The sequence below is a fragment of the Phaseolus vulgaris genome, chromosome 9, assembly GCF_000499845.2.
Source record: "Phaseolus vulgaris cultivar G19833 chromosome 9, P. vulgaris v2.0, whole genome shotgun sequence".
NCBI lineage: Eukaryota > Viridiplantae > Streptophyta > Magnoliopsida > Fabales > Fabaceae > Phaseolus > Phaseolus vulgaris.
In genome coordinates, this window is record NC_023751.2 from 4,932,772 (window position 1) to 4,950,446 (window position 17,675).

Sequence of the window (17,675 nt, forward strand, 5' to 3'; positions counted from 1 at the left end):
CCAGTCAACTCTTGGACCTCTCCCTCTAGTTCAGCAACCCTAGAGTCCTTGGATGACAATTGCTTCTCCAGAAATTCCTTCTCCACGCGGAGCTTATTGGCCTCGGCTTGGAGAAGGCTCAAAGCTTCAACCTTCGCAGCCAAGGCGTCCTCTCTCTCACCTAGCTTCTGCCTCCAAGCAGCATCCAGCTCTTCGAGTTTTCTTCGCTGCACTTCGGATGTAAGAGCCGCCTCTTGGAGGCCAATGTTTTGGATTTGGTAGGAGGTGAGCTGGGCTAGTTGAGCGGCATGCGCCTGTTCCAGTTCTCGCGCGTACGCCTCAGCTCCCTCCCTGCCCTCATGGGCCAGTTTTAGCAAAGATTGGGAAGCTTCCTCCTTGAGTCCCCAGTTTTGTTTTTCCTCCTTCAACGCCCCCACCTCTTGTCTCAGCTTGCGGAGAGCCTCCCTCCCTTTGATAGCGTTTCGAGCCTGGGTGCGCCACTTGATCGCCACCGCCAGGAATGCCCCCATATAATAAGGCATGCCTCCCCCCTTTTGAGGATCAGTCGGCGACATTCCTTCGGTGAAGCCCTGCGTCAACGCCCTATGAATGGGGCGAGGAATTCGGGGTTTGCGAGAAGTCGAGCCAGGGACTGATACAGGAGGGGCGGAGCCCGAGGCCTCAGCTGCGTCACGATGCGGCAACGGCGAAGGCGGGGGAACCAAGTCAATCCTTTCTTCTCGCTCCTCATGGGCTGGTGGGGGTGGCGGTGATGTGGCACTAGGAGGATCGTCCCTGAGAGAGTTCCCACCACTGGGGGATGCGGCTGATGAGGCAGGAAGGCCCGTAGCCCTCCTCTTATGGGAAACCAGGGCATTGCCCGAATCTTCGCTGTCAGAGTCTACTATCAGCACCCTTTTCCCTTTGTTGGGGTGTGCTGGGGCAGGGGTTGACGCCATGGCTAAGGGAACCGCAGCAATAGGAGGAGGAGAAGCAGATGGTGGAGGAGTCGGCAGGGAAGCGACGGTGGGCACGTCAGGGGCGACGACGTCACCGCCCTCCTTGGCAGATTTTGCCTTCTTCAAAAATTTGGCAAGAGCAAGCCGCCTCGAAGAAGTCATCATTGAACCTGCAGCGGCGAAGAATAGTAGAGCAAAGACTAATTCAGATAAAGCAGAAGGGGAGTGTTATAACCAGACACGCGCAGATAATCACAAGGGTTCAAGCAAGCAAGTGAGTCTGTGTAACCACAACAGCTAAAGCAGTGTAAACGATCAAGGGTAGATACCAAAGTAGGTAGAGAGCCCATGGGCGTTGAATTCATTTGCGATGAGTTTGGCGGTATCGAAGACTACCCCCAGCCCCGCCAAGGCTTTGCACACGTCCCGATCGGCTGGGGCGAGCTCATCCAAAGCCAGGGCCTTCATGGTTATGGGCTTATCCGTCCAGTATAGGGGAAAGCCTTCCAAGACGGTAGGATCGCGCTTGGTCGCACGTACTTTGAAGAACTTCCCTTTCCATCCTTTGAAAGAATTTTGGAAGAGCGTAAGGATGATGCGCCCAGCGATGCCAGAAAGGCTCATCCATAGGCTCTTCCCCTGTTTCTTTACCTCGAAAAAATGAAGAAAAACTTCCACGGAAGAGGGGACACCCAGATATCCACAGAGAATCTGAAACCCCCTTACGAAAGCCCAGCTGTTGGGGTGAAGCTGGGCTGGGGCGATGTTTATTTCTGTAAGCAGTTCTTTCTCGAAGGAAGTGAGAGGCAGACGCAGGCCCATTCTCTTGAGTACCATTTGATAAAGAAAGAAGAAGGGGCTCCCTCCAGTGTCTCTTGAGTCCACACAAACGGGTATCCCAGGTCTCACCCGGCATACCAGGACGTGGGAGTCGTGATTTTTATGGAAGGCGTTGAAATTGTAAAGCGCAGGGTCCCCCCTGTGGGCCTCCACGTCCTCAACAGAGTTTAGGGTGGAGCATTCGTCGAGGAGATCGTCGGGGGCCCAGTCATACTCACCTTTGTAGTAAGACTTAGGGAGCGGGGGAGGCGCGACGGTCTTAGTTTTCGCCATGGATGCCAAAGCTGAAGATCAAAAGAGAAAGAAAGGGTTCAGAGAAAAAGGGTTGGGTGAAGAAAAGGGGAAAAAATGGAGGAATCCTAGGAGAACCCTACCCACACGAGAGAAAAGAGGAGCGAGAGGAACAAAGAAGCATACAAATGATATCCAAAGAAATGCAGTAACATGGACAGTCCCAGGCAGTTCATGCAGTAAGGGAATCATCAAGGAGAGGAAAAACCATACCTTTGGGGGTTGAAGGGTGTGGAGAGCGGAAGCACGAAAGAGCAGGGGTCGCGAGAGAATGGATTCGAGGAAGATGAACAGTGGGGAAAGGCAGAGAAAGTGGATGTAACAGTGGTTCCAAGCGCGGGGTTTGGGTAACTTAAACGTTACGAGGAGCGCGAGGGACAACGAATGGTGACCGTGCGATGATGCCACGTGTTGCAGGATTAGGCGCTCAGGGGGAGCGCAAGAGGCTCTTAAGGATGACCGCGTGATGAACCACGTGGCCCGCGATTAAGCGTGGCCCCAAAAAGTGGTACTTTCCCCGTTTCAGAGGATGTCCAATCAACCATTAAAAGCGTCACGTCAATGGTTTCAAGGTTGCTACGTCATCAAGAATGACACGTCACCGGGTGCCACGTGGACGGCGTGGGCAAGGCTTTAGTCTTTACGCTGAAGACAAGTCTTCGGCTTAAGACTGGAGGGCTTGTGTACCGTCCCGTACCCGGGCGTTGACAAAGTCAAGGTCAAAGTCAACGTGAAGGTCAAAGTCAACGAAAGCGTCGCCAGGGTAAGGCGTCGCCCAGATAAGGCGTCGCCTAGCAGGACATCGCCGAGATAGGGCGCCGCCCAACTGGGTGTCGCCAAGATGGAATGGTACAAGGGCAAGGTGACCACGGCGCCCTCCCCGATACCCATGGGTAGGAAAGACCATGGAGGGGGCGACGCCGTGGGAAGGCCCCAAACCCTGGGTAACCAGGGAACAGTAATAAAGAGGAGAGAAAGGTGGCTTCAAGGCCATAACAACAACACCAGTGTAGGGCAGCCCGACTCGAGAAGTACCCCTGCCGCCCCAGAGACGCCTTTGGGACAGATACGACTCAAGAGGAAGGTCACGCCCTGGGTAGCCGGGCGCAGGGTACAAGAGGAAGGCAGATATGCTCTCAAAGTAAGTGACTAGATAATTGGGGGCATGAGTTGGCACCCAAAAAGTCACCCCTAGCGCAGTAACACTCCCAAGCAGGAGGACTCACACGTAGAAACGTCCCGAGATGGGCAGAAACGCCCCCAGATGGGGTCACGGCGTCGTGGGGCCCTCCACGTGTACGACAGCCATGTCAGAATAGAAACACCCTCTAGTCAGGTGCTAGGTAATTAAAGTCATTCAATACAGTTTCCGTTTCGAACATTCAGGTACTATAATGGCTCCCAAGCGTTTCAACGTCTTAAATGCGCTACGTTTTCTAATTAGATACGCTGATTGAGTGCGTTACATTTGTAATTAAAGGCGCGTTAAGGCGCTTTAAATGGTTGGGTAGTTTAAATAGCGTGGGGAATGTTGGAAACGGGGTTCGAACTTTTGGAAAATTTACCATAACTCTCTAGTTGCTTGCTTGTGCTTTGAGGTTACGTGCAAGAGACTGGGGAAAGATCTTTGCCGGAGGGAGAAAACATACACACAACACACAGTTCTTTTACCACCTTCAGAGTGCCATACGCGGTACTCAGATACGGAGGTGCCCAGTTTTGGTGTTTCTTGCTGGCTGACTTGAGCGTCGGAGTGCAAACGGCCGCTAGGGCGCCCTTTTGTCCTCTTTTTGCAGGAATCCACAGGTAACCAGTGGGAAGGAGTCCCTAGCCGACGGTTGAGATCGCGCACGAAGACGCCCTGGTCAACCGGACGGAACAAAGTTAACATCAGAGCACTATTAGTAAAGCGATAGGTAAAGGCACAAATAGAGATAAGCAAAGCATCTAAATTAAGGTGCAAATTACATTCAAGTTATAAATCTTCTTAAGAATACCGTTTTAAAGCCTAAAGGACTAAGTGGCATTCTGTTGAGAACGCCTCGGCACGATCTGTCTGTCGACAATGTGGTTTGCCGTAGCAAAGGGCGAAGTGTCCATCTCAGGATGTTTGCAAACAACCTGAGCAAGGGCATCTTCAAACCCAACAACATAGGCATCATCAGCATCGTTAAGGAGTTCCGCATTGGCCTTCTCAAAGTCTTCAGCTTGGACGGTGAGCTCCACCTTAGTCTTCTCGAGGGCTTCAACCTTCTCAGTAAGCTCCTCCTTGGTCTTCTCTAGGGTTTCAACTTGCTCAGTAAGTTCCTCCTTGATTTTCTCAAGGGCCTCAGTTTTCTCAGTGAGCTCAGCTTCCACCTCTCCCATATGCACCTCCCGAGTAACAGAGCACTCCTCGAGGTTGGCCATTTTTGCTTTGTTGGCCGCAACTTCTTCTTTAAGTCCCACCACCTCAACACGTAGTGGCACCACTTTGGTGAGCAAGGTGGTGTACTTCTGGCCTTCGTCGTGAAACCTCTTGTTGGCCTCCAACTCAGCCTTTCGAAGAACGCCTAGCTCCTGGGTTAGTGCGGTTTCTCGAATGAAGAAGCTTTGAGCTTGGTTTGCCAGTTGCTCTTTTACTCGCGTCAGTTCATCTATCAGGGCCTGTTGCTCCTTGGTCTTTAACTCAGCCTCGTGGGAAGAAGAGTTGGCACGTGCAAAGAATTCCCCGAGGCTGAGAGCCATGCTCTCCTGCAATACCTCGTCAGTAGAGCTCCCTATGGCCCCATTTTTGTAACCTCTCAGGATCTGCTAAAGGACCAAGGGAAGATTAGGGGCAGGGGCAGGGGCAGGAGCTGGCTCAGGAACACTCTCGACCCCACCCTCGAGTGCAAGAAGGTTTGGAGGTGAGGAGGCGCTAGGAGGGTTGTCCCTGAGTGAGACAGGGCGCTTGGCAGAAGAAGAATGGGAGGTGACTACCATTGTGGTTTTCCATCTTTTGAAGGCAGGGCCCTCCATGGTATCCTCATCATCATCTAAAGTGATGAACACCACCCCTTTGTTTTTCTCTAGGGGGGCTGGAGGGGAAGAAGCCCTGATTGTTGCCAGAGGAACAGCCGCAATGGGAACTGGAGAAGTGGGGCCAAACGTAGCTTGTGGAGAAGCGGGAGCAGGAGTCGCTTGTGGCGAAGCAGGGGTAGGAGTGGTCTGAATGGAAGGGTCAAGAGGAGTAGTTGGGGAGGCAGGTGAGGCAGGACGTGCAGAGGCGCCTGCCTTAGTAGTTGCATCATCACGAGTGGACAAGACCTCAGCCAGCCTCGCCCGCTTCTCTACGTTCAGCACCATGCCTGCACCAAAGAGGAAGAGGTAAGAGCCAAGTAAACAAGAAGAATTAGAGAATCAGTACAAGTGTAAGATAACAAATACAGAAGAGACATAAGTAGAGTGGTGTATGAAGAAGATTAGGAAAGGACTCCTATACCGATAGCCAATGAGCCCAGTCGGGATATAGTTGTTTTTGATAAGTTATGCAATGTTGAAGATCACCCCCAGGCTGGCCGAGACCTGGCATACCCTACAATCAGCTGAAGAGAGCTCATCCAAGGTCTTCGCCTTCTTGGGTTTAAGCTTCTCCACCCAGTATAGTGGAAATCCATCAAGGGCAGTGCGGTTGTGCTCAGAACAACACACCCTGAAGAATTTCCCTTTAAATCCTTTATAGGATTGTCGGAATAGAGTGCGAATGACTCTCCCAATCATCTCGCTAAAGCTAACCCAGAGGTTCTTCCCCGGGTTTTTGGCTTCAAAGAAGTGTAGGAAGACGTCTACTGAGGGGGCATGGCCGAAGAAGTTGCAGAGGATGGAGAAGGCCCTGATGAAGGCCCAGCTGTTGGGATGCAGCTGAGCCAGGGCAACCTTTATCTCAATTAAAAGCTCCCTCTCAAAGCTATTGAAAGGGAGGCGCTGCCTAATGCGTTTAAAGACTGTTTGGTAGAAGAAAAAGAATGGCTCCCCGTCGTTGGAGCGGTTATCCACGCAAACAGGTTTCCCCGCTACACAAGGGCGGACAGAGATGAAAGCGTCGCACTCCTTCCCGAATGCCCTACCTTTGAAATCAGGTTCACTGTCTAAGTGTGCCCTCGAATCAGCAAGAGAGGTAAGGGAGGAGGTTTTAGCGAGAAGGTCCTTAGAGGCCTAGGGGTACAGGGGCTTATAGTTGATCCTAGGAGGAGGAGGGTTGGCAGTGACTTTTGTTCGCACCATGATGAAAGAGAGCTAAGAAAAACAAGGAAAGGAAGAAACAAAGGTTCAACAAGGGGAAAACTACGGTGTGAAACTAAAAAGCTCAGGAAACCCTATTCTCGTGAAAAACCCAGAAACATGGGAACGAAGAAGATGCAGAAGAGGATTCGAAACATGGAAATATAAACAGACCCAGGCAGTTATCAATGCGCGGAATCAAAAGTAAAGAGCAATCAATGGAGAAAAATTATACCTTTGATTGATAAGCCTAAACCCTAAACCAAAGTCAACATGATGGGACCCCGAGGGTGGGACCCCTAAAAAGTACAACAGGACATGAAAGTGTCTCCTTAGGCTCACGGGTAAGGGCAACCGTGGAGGGGGCGACACAGAGGCAGGGCGTGGAGGCCTCGGGCCTCGACACCTCAACAATGAAGATATACAAAATAAGGTGGTTTTCAAGCCACACCCCAGTTACCAGGAGGGAGAGGCCCAACTCACGAAGGATCCGTGCATGGGGTGTAGGGACGCGGTAGTACGCACCACCGTTAAAGAGCCACTGGGACAGAGACGACCCGGGAGGGCCACGTCCCAGAGGGTGATCTGCATGCATGGCACGTGAGTAAGGCAGGGAACTCCCAAGGCGAATGACTCGGAGATTGGGTGCATGAGTTGGCATCCAAGCAGTCACTCCGTGCCAATTGCACTTCGGTAGGGCAGACTTGCACGCTGGATGGCCCTAAGTCTGGGTGTTAGTGTCGCTAAGACGCGCCTACATAATGCCTAAGTCACAGCTAAAGCAGGTTGACAACAAAGATAACCAATGTATGTTTTGACATTTTCACAGAACACTCTACGCTTTCATTAGTGCAAGTTACGCATTTCTGAGAGAGAAACAGAGTGAGAGAACACACAATGATCTAAGAGTGAGAGTTTGGTATTTGTTGCCCGAGATACTGACTTGATCGTCGGAGTGCAAACAGCCGCGAGGGCACCCTTTGTTTCTTTTTTTCAGGTGTTTCCATCGGAGTAAGGGAACGTGGGAGTGAAGGGTTCTTGGAAGCGAAGTCAACAGAAACGCACGAAGACATTAGGTCAACCGGCGGGAACAATTTTGTTATGGGGTTTAGAATCTTTGTAAGACCAGTATTGATTTTCAAACAAAGCTTGATTCAATCTGTTTTAAAGATTAAAGTGTTTTTCCATGCAAAGGGAAAAACAACCGATTAAAGTTTCAAGATAATCGGTTGTTTGTCACTTAGCTGACAAAGGTGTTTTGAAATTGTTTTTTGAATCATTTGTGTTCCGGCCGGTTGACCAGGGACGTCTTTGCGCGTGGCCTATCCCCGTGAGCTAGGGCACCTTTGTTCTGCACCGCCTGTGTGTACCTGAAAAAGAAGTGAACAAAGGGGCGCCCTCAGCTGGCGAGAAACATCAAAGTGACACACCCCCGTATCGGAGCACCGCAAATGAATGCTCTGAAGGTGGTCTAATCACTGAGTAACTAATGCTTTTTCTCCCTAATTGCCTGTGCGTACCGTGGGTGCGCGAGCAAGCAACTAGAGTGTATCTGTGTGTGTTCTCCCAAAAAACTCCCGATCCCCTTCTCCCATGTCTAAAGCCCCCTTTAAACGTCTCTAGCATTTAAAGTGTCTTAAAGCGCATTTAAGGATAAAACGTTCAGCGCCTTTAACACGTTCAAAATGCTTAAAGTGTTTAAAGTGCTTTAAAGCGTTCGAAACGTAAACTTAATTACTTTGAAATAATCTTAATTACCTCATACCTGACAAACTATCTGGAAAACATTGATATTTCTATTCTTCCCGCCACGTGTCCTTCTGACTTGACCGTTATTCTACGTGGAGGGCCTCACAACACTGTGACCCAACTTAGGGATATTTCATCGTGTGAGCCCTTATTCCTTGGAGTGCATCTGGCGCAAGGGGTGACTTTTTGGGTGCCAACTCACACGCCCCAACCTCTAGTCACTCGCCCTGGGAGTGTATCTGTTCCGTCCGGTTGACCTGGGACGTCTTCGTGCGCGACCTCAACCGTCAGCTAGGGACTCCTTCCCACGGGTTACCTGTGGATTCCTGCAAAGAAGAAGGACAATGGGCGCCCTAGCGGCCGTTTGCACTCCGACGCTCAAGTCAGCCAGCAAGAAACACCAAAAACTATGCACCTCGGTATCGGAGCACCGCGTATGGCACTCTGAAGGTGGTGAAAAGGAAACTGTGTCTAGTGTATATTTTCTCGTTCTGGCAAAAATCCTTCCCTAGTCCCTTGTGCAAAACCTCAAGGCTCGAGCAAGCAACTAGAGTGTTTCTGGAAAATTAGCCAAATGTCCGAACCCTGTTTCCAACATTCTCAGTGCTATTTAAACTGCCCAAGCATTTAAAGCGCCTTAAAGCGCTTTTAATCATAAAACGTAACGCACTTAATTAACGCGTCTAATTAGAAAACGTAGCGCATTTAAGACGTTGAAACGCTTGGGAGCCTTTATAGTACCTTAAACGCTCGAAACAGAAACTGTATTGAATGACTTTAATTACCTGGTACCTGACTAAATGGTGTTTCTATTCTGACCTGGCTGTCGTACACGTGGAGGGCCTCACAACGCCATGACCCCATCTGGGGACGTTTCTGCGTGTGAGTCCTCCTGCTTGGGAGTGCCACTGCGCAAGGGGTGACTTTTTGGGTGCCAACTCACGCCTCCAATCATCTAGTCACTCACTTTGAGAGCGTATCTGCCTTCCTCTCGTACCCTGCACCTGGCTACCCTGGGCGTGACCCTCCCCTTGAGTCGTATCTGTCCCAAAGGCGTCTCCGAGGCGGCAGGGGTACTTCACGAGTCAGGCTGCCCTACACTGGTGCTATCACTATGGCCTTGAAGCCACCTTTTCCTTCTCTTTATCACTGCCCTGGATCATCGGGACCTGAGGCCTTCCCACAGCGTCGCTCCCTCCATGGTCTTTCCTACCCATGGGTATCGGGGAACCGTGCTGTGACTGCCTTGACTTAATGATATTTGCTCTTGGCGATGCCCTGGTTGGGCGACGCCTTTGCCTAGGCGACACCTTGCCTTGGCGACGCTTCCTCTTGGCGAAGCTGGCACTTGGTGTCTCTTCACCTAGGCGACGCCTTATGTTGACTTTGACTCCAGGCGTTGACTTTGACTTTGTCAACGCCCGGATACGGGACGGTACACAAGCCCCCCAGTCTTAAGCCGAAGACTTGTCTTCTGCGCAAAGACTAAGGCCTCGCCTACGCCGTCCACGTGTCACCCTGATGACGTGTCATTCCCTGTTGACTCAACAATTCTCGAATTGTTGACGTGACACTCTCTGAACCCTAGGGGCACTCTTAATGGCTGATGGGACATCCTCTGAAGCGGGGAGAAACACCTTTTGGGCTACGCTTAATCGCGCGCCACGTGGCTCATCGCACGGCCAGCCTCTAGAGTCCCTTGCGCTTCCCTTGGGCGCTTAATCCTTTGACACGCGGCACGATCTCACGGCTCCTGATTAGCGTCTCTTGGGTTGCAAATGTAACGTTTAAGTTACCCCAAACCCCGCGCTCACACCACTGTTTCATCCATTCTCTCTGCATCTCCGCACTGTTCATCGCCTTCAAGCCTTTCTCTGCAACTTCTGCTCTTTCCTTCGTGCTTTCCTTCCTCCCCCACTTCGACATCAAAGGTATGATTTTTGCGTCTCCACGACTCTTCTTCTTCATCGCATTGCATCACTGTATATTGAACTGCCTGGGACTGTTTATGTTTACGCATTACTGTGTTCTTCCGCTCCTCCGTTCTTCTCTGTTCCCTTCTCCTTCTTTCTGGGTTTTCTCGCGTGGGTAGTATTTCCTGGGGTTTTACCCCCTTTTCTGTCTTTGCATCACTTTGTTAAAACCTTTTTTCCTTTCTTCTTTCTCCAGCTATTTATTCACACCATGACGCGCCCGAACGCAAAGTCTGGTTCTCCCCCCCAAGACCCCCAAGTCCAATTATAAAGCCTTCTATACATGGGCCCCCGACGAGCTTTTGAACGAGTGCACCAGCCTGACATCCTTTCAGGACCTGGAGAATCATCGTGGGGATCCCCACTTGTATAACTTTAATGCTTTCTGCCGCACTCATGACGCGCACATCTCTGTTCGTCCTGGCCGACCGGGGGAACCTGTGTGTGTGGATGACAGACCTAGAAAGGGGGATCCTTTCTTCTTCATGTACCAGACGGTCTTTAAACGCGTCGGGGTGCGTCTCCCCTTCACGCCCTTCGAGAGGGAACTCCTTACTGAGATTAACACAGCCCCCGCCCAACTCCACCCCAACAGCTGGGCATTTGTAAGGGGTTTCCAAATTCTCTGCGGGTACCTGGGCATCCTTCCCTCTGTGGAAGTCTTCTTGCATTTCTTCGAAGTGAAGAAACAGGGGAAGAGTTTTTGGGTAAGCTTCTCCGGGATCGCGGGTAGGATCCTTCTCACCCTCTTCCAGAACTCCTACAAAAACTGGAAAGGTAAATTCTTTAGGGTGTGCTGCGCCAAACACGACCCCACAGCCTTAGACGACTTTCCCCTATATTGGACGGAGCACCCCAAGCTGCTCAAGCCTAAGACCCTGGATGAGCTATCCCCCGCTGATAGGAAGATATGCAAAGCCCTGGCTGGTCTGGGAATCGTCTTCGATACGCTGAAGCTTATCGCGAGCGAATACAACGCCCACTCCCTGACCACCTACTTTGGTAGGGAGATTCCTCTCTCATTATCTTTCGTTATCTGTATTTTGCTGCTTCATGTTTGTTCTTCTGGCCTCTTCCCCCTGTTTTCCATTGTGCCATGTGACTTACGCCTCATGCATCTACGCGTTTGTGGCTTTGTATAATTGCTTTGGCTTTGATTTCTACTGCTGGGTTTATTTGAATGTAGGGTCGGTGATGGGCGCTTCCAAAAGGATGATGCTGGCGAAAGCGATAAAGGACGCTCGTGCTGCCAAAGCGGGTGCCTCTTCCGCCCCTACTGCTGACCTGAACCCCCCATCAACCCTGCCTCTGCCACCACCGACCACTACCGAGGCTCCACTAGGCTCATCTTCACCGTCCCCACATAGCCTTGAGACGCTTCAGACTCCTGGCTCTCCTCTGCCCATTGTCGCCGTTCCTCTGGCCGTGGCCTCATCGCCGGCCCCAACCCCCCTCGACAAAGGGAAACGGGTCTTGGAGATCATATCCGACGATGAAGACTCGGATGGCGTGGCACCCTTCAAGAGGAGGAAATCTGCAGGCGTTCCCCTCCTACCAGCGGCGTCGCCCTAGGGAGAAGACTCTTTCAGGGACAACCCTCCAAGCGCTACCTCCCTTCCCCCCACAACCGTCCAAGAAGATATAAGTGAAGGCGCCGAGTCTGCTCCACCTCCGCCACCGGTAGAGGTCTCTGCTTCTCCTGCCCCCGTCGCTGCTGCCCCCGATTTTATCGCCATCCCTCCTCCAATTATGCATCTAATGAGGGGCTTCAGTGGTGGAACAATTCCAGAGGGCTCCGACAGGAAGGAGGGCATGCCTTTCTACTTGAGGGTCTTCTTGGCGGTGGCCCTTGAATGGCGCGCCCAGGCCAGAAACGCTGTTCTGCAAACTCAAACCCTCCAGGCCTTGGAAACAAGGGTAGCTGCCCTGGAGGAGGAAAAGAAGATTCTGGGGCATCAAAATGAAGCTTACCAAACCACCCTGAAGCAGGCGCAAGAGTCGAAAGCAGAGGCTGAAGAACAACTGGCAGAGGCGGTGGAGCTCCAGGCCGACTTCTACGCTCGGGAAGTTGCCCTCAAAGTTCAGGTAACGAGCCTTCAAGATATAGTCGAAGCTTACGAAGAAGTTCAAAAGGACTTGAAGGCCCGCTGCTGTGAGCAAGCTGACGAGATGGAGCGGATGGAGGAGGAAATGGCTACCCAGGCCAAAGCTATGGGCCTTCTCCAGGTTGACTACGACAAACTGCAGGTCGAAGTCAGCCGACTCCGCGTGGAGAAGGAGGCTTTGGAGAAGCAGGTAGCTTCTGGGGATGCCACCATTGAGGAGCTAGAGAAGGACAAAAAGACCCTCATCCAGGACATGGCGGGCACTTTCGAGGAGGGATTCCAGGAGGCTCTGTCCCAAGATGTCTGCATGAATCCGGGGATCGACATTTCCAACTGCGATTCCACTCACCACATTGTTGATGGAAAAGTCGTGCCCCTGGAAATGGACGATTGAACCGCCACCCTCGATCATCACTTTATTCTTTTACACTTGTTCTAACCTTCTTTGATAAACTTGTAATTCTTTGAATCATCTGCACTTTCGTTACAACTTTGGGTTTTTGCATGATTACTTTCGTGCCATTGCGATACGGAATTCTGCCTGTGTGATTTTACTTTCGTTCTTTGCCTTCACGTGCTTTGGTTGTTTTGCCTGTACTATACCCGTTTCTTTCACTTCGTTGGGCGGCCTTGTATGCCCGGGGAAGGTCACGCGTCGATGCCCACGCACATGGAGATGCATGCCTAATGGGGCCGTATCGTCCACGGGGTGTCTCTAACACCAAAGCGATCCGTCCCTTGATTCTTAATGCCCGGCGCCCACGCCTAAGGAGAGGCCTGATATAGCAGCGCCGTATCGTCCCCGGGTGTCTAAAACGCCGAGTGCTCTGGGGGGGGGGTCGTTCCCTCCATGGTCTTTCCTTCCCATAGGTGTTGGGGAACACCCTGCCAGTGATTCGCTGGCGTTTGGCGATCTTGTCTCCCACCACAGTCTTTCTTACCTGTGGGTATCGGGGAGGCGATGCCAGTAACTAGCTTTGCCTTCTTCGATTTCGTCTCCCTCCACAGTCTTTCCTACCTGTGGGTATCGGGGAGGCGGCACTGCTGATATTTGGGTTGGTGACGCCTGCAACGTCTCATGCTGGCGTTGCCCTTTGCGTCTTTCCTGGCGACGCCACGGGCGTCTCGTGCTGGCATCGCCTTGGGCGTTATCTTTACTTTGGCATTGACTTTGACCTTGGCCCTGGTCGACGCCTGAGGACAGCTAAGAGCTCAAGGTTTCTCCTGTGCCATCCACGTGGTGCTTCTTGTATGGCTGACGGGACGTTCAGTCATTCGACTTGGTCCTGACTCCTACTGTGCCCCTTACCCACTCTCGACGGCGCATCGTACCATTGGGCATTCTGTCGATACGACGTTTTCTGAGTTTAACCAGTGGTGCTAGGGCCATCCTTCCATCTTCTGCCACGTGGCTCGATCGTGCGGTGCATCCATTCGCGTCGTTTAGCGCTATAACTGCAATACTTCCATTTGCGTCGTTTAGCGCTATAACTGCAATACTTCCATTTGCGTCGTTTGGCGCTCTAACCGCAATATTTGATTCTTTAAAGCTTTGAAACTGTCTTCATCATTTCTGCGCCTTTCGTAACCTACTTGCACCCTTTCTGCTTGCACCCTTTCTCTTCTCGCGAAGAGTTCTTCTAGTGTTCGTTCCCACCAGCGTTTTACCCTTGCCGAAACTTCAAACCTCCCTGATTCTGTTCAAGAATGTCTTCTCATGCTACTCCCTCCAGGGTCAACCCCAAGGACCTGTATCCTTGGGCTTTGAGGGAGCTTCTTGACGAATGCTCCTGCTTACTCTCCACCAGGGCCATAAGGGAACACAAAGGGGATCCCTGCTCCTATGATCACCGTGCCTTCGCGAGGAGGCATGACGACGACATTGCTGTGCTCCCTTGCACTCTAGGGGAGCAAGTATGTGGAGATGAACGGGCCAACGACGATGTCCCCTTCTTTTACTGTTATCAGGTGGTTTTCAAAACCATCGGCGTGCGCCTGCCCTTCTCCAGGTTTGAGAAGGAACTGCAGACGGAGATCGATGCCGCTCCGGCCCAATGTGTTTTGCTTCATGGTGTCTCTGACACGTTCATCTTCTATGGTGCAGGTTCGAAAATAAATCAAGAGCGGAGGACACGACTTACCCGAGCTCTGCGGGCTGAGAGCGGGGCTTCGTCTTCTTCCCGTGCTGACTCCGATGGCCACTGAAGAATGGTTATTTTCGTGTTTTTGTATGAGCTGTAATGTTTGCCCTACTCGTATTACTCCCATTTGTATCGAACACTGCTTGTAACATCAACTTTACTATACCATACTTGGTTTTTGTAACGCCACTCTACTTTGCATACGTCTCATATATTGTGCGCTTTTCCTCGGTCATGTTTCTTAGCGGCGCCTGCACTCAGGCGACACCTTTCTTGTTGGCGACGCCTTCTTCCTAGGCGACGCTTTCTTTCTTGGCGACGCCTTCTTTCTTGGCGACGCCTTCTTTCTTGGCGACGCCTTCTTTCTGGGCGACGCCTCACGCTACTTCAAACGGAGAAAAGTAAAGATTGAGAACCAAGGCACGGTTTTTTTTTAAAATTGTTTTTTTTTCTTTTATTTGGGTGACCTCATTAAAAAACCCCGGAAAGGGAAAAAGAGCGTCCCCTTCAACAAGACTGTTACATAGCTGCTTTACATAAGTCAACTAAAATAAAACTTCAGGTTGGCTGCATTCCAACTGCGCGGGATGGGACCTCCTTCCAAGGTCTCTAGGCTGTACGAACCGTTGCCCTTAGCCTCGGTAACTCTGAAGGGTCCAGTCCACTTGGGAGACAGCTTATTCTCCAGCTCGTATGGGTGGGCTTTCCTCATAACTAGGTCGCTAATCTGAAACTGTCGCGACTTTACCTTAGAGCTATATCGCGGCTTCAGCTTTTATTCTGGCTTCTTCCCTGGCTTCGTCTAGTAGATCCAGGTTTACCCGCCTCTCTTCGTTGGATTCCTCCACCACAAAGTTTTGAAAACACGGTGAGCTTTCATGTATTTCTACTGGGATCATCGCGTTCGACCCGTACACCAAACTAAAAGGCGTCTCCATGGTAGAAGATTGGGGGGTGGTGTGGTATGCCCATACGATCCTTGGAACTTCCTCCGCCCATGCCCCTTTGGCCTTCTCTAACCTTCTCTTTAACCTTCTCAGCAAAACTCTGTTTGCTGACTCCACTTGCTCGTTGGTTTGGGGGTGTTCGACTGACGCGAACACTTGCTTGATGCCTATCTCAGCGCACAAATTTCTCAACTGCTGACTGGCAAACTGGGTCCCGTTATCGTATATCAAGCGCCTAGGTACACCAAAGCGGCACACAATGTTCTTCCACACGAAGTGCTGTACCTTGTGCGCAGTAATCTGTGCCACGGGCTCTGCCTCTATCCACTTGGTGAAGTACTCGATGGCAACGATCAAATACTTCATCTGCCTTATCGCCAGTGGGAACGGCCCCAGGATGTCGATTCCCCATGTATGAAAAGGCCACGGGCTATATATGGATCGCAGTTCTTCTGGCGGCGCCTTGTGCCAGTCAGCGTGCTTTTGGCATTGCCTGCAGCGCTGGGCGTGTCGCGCGCAGTCCTCTTTTACTGTTGGCCAGAAGAACCCTGCGCGTATCACCTTGGAGGCTAAAGACCTCCCCCCTACGTGGCTCTCGCAAATGCCTTCGTGGAGCTCCGCCATTATCCGGGTACACTCGTCGCCACTTACACACGTTAGGATAGGGTGAGTGAACCCGTGCCTGAACAACACTCCATCCACCAGAGTATATCTTGCGGCATTTCTTTTGACCTTCTTACCCTCTTCCGGCTCCACTGGGAGAGTCCCATTCGCCAGGTACTGTTTGTATGGCGTCATCCAGGTGTCTCCCTCGGCTAGGACACATACCTGCATTTGCCTTCCTTCTTCAGGCATATCTGCGTACGTGTTGATGCGGGGCTTCTTCAGCGTATCTTGGGTCAGAGAGCGATGATTCCTTGGACTCTCTCTTGATGTACAGATCTGGAGGACATCCACCCTGTTATCCTCCACGAATTTACGCGGAGCTTTGAGCGTCTCTTGGATCACTGTCCTCTGCCTACCCCCCTTGCCTGAGCTGGCCAGCTTGGCAAGCAGGTCGGCTCTGGCATTCTGCTCCCTTGGGACATGTATCAGCTCAAGAGCGTTAAATGCTCCCTTCAATAGTTGGACGTATCTTAGATACGCTGCCATCTGTGGGTCCTTCGCCTGGAACTCACCCGACACCTGCCCCGTAATCAGCTGGGAATCGCTTTTCACCAGGAGGTTCTGCGCGCCCATCTCCTTGGCCAGGAGCATTCCTGCTATTAGGGCTTCGTATTCCGCCTGATTGTTACTTGCCTTGAAGGCGAAGCGCAGAGCTTGCTCAATCAGTACGCCGTTGGGTCCCTCCAAGACTATTCCCGCACCACTCCCTTGTTGGTTGGAAGAGCCATCAACCGAGAGCAACCACTGCGAGCCCATTTCCACCTCTTGCTCACCTCCGGGCGAGAGTTCCGCTATAAAATCTGCGTACACTTGCCCTTTGATGGATCCTCTAGGCTCGTACTGAATGTCGAATTCTAACAGCTCCACCGCCCAGCGCACCATCCTTCCCGCCACGTCAGGCTTCTGCAGCACCTTCTGTATAGGGAGGTTTGTCATCACTACCACCGTAAAGCTGTGGAAGTAATGACGGAGCCTCCTAGCTGAAAACACCACTGCTAACGCTGCCTTCTCCAACGCCTGGTATCTCATCTCAGCGCCTTGTAATGCCTTGCTCACGAAATAGATGGGCTTTTGACTCTGGTCCTGCTCCTGGACTAACACAGAGCTGATAGCCCGCTCCGTTACCGTAAAATATAGCCGGAGGGGCACACCTGTTACCGGTTTGCAGAGGACCGGTGGCGTCGCTAGGTACTCTTTTAACTTAATGAAAGCCGCTTCGCATTCGTCAGTCCATGCAAAACGACTATTTCTCTTGAGGCACTAGAAATATGGGTGCCCCTTCTCTCCCCTGGCGGAAACAAACCTTGAGAGTGCGGCCATCCGCCCTGTCAGCTGCTGCACTTCCTTTACCGACGTCGGGCTTCGCATGGCGATAATCGCTGCGCATTTGTCGGGGTTCGCTTCTATTCCCCTCTCTGTGAGCATAAAACCCAAGAACTTACCGGCCTCTACCTCGAAGACACACTTCTCAGGGTTTAACTTGAGGCGGTACTTGGATATTGTGACGAACAACTCCTCCAGGTCTGCCATGTGCTGTTCCCTATCCTGCGACGCCACCAACATGTCATCTACATAGGCGTACACATTCCGCCCCACAGTGGGCGCCAAATGTTCCGTCCGGTTGACCTGGGACGTCTTCGTGCACGACCTCAACCGTCAGCTAGGGACTCCTTCCCACGGGTTACCTGTGGATTCCTGCAAAGAAGAAGGACAAAGGGCGCCCTAGCGGCCGTTTGCACTCCAACGCTCAAGTCAGCCAGCAAGAAACACCAAAAACTATGCA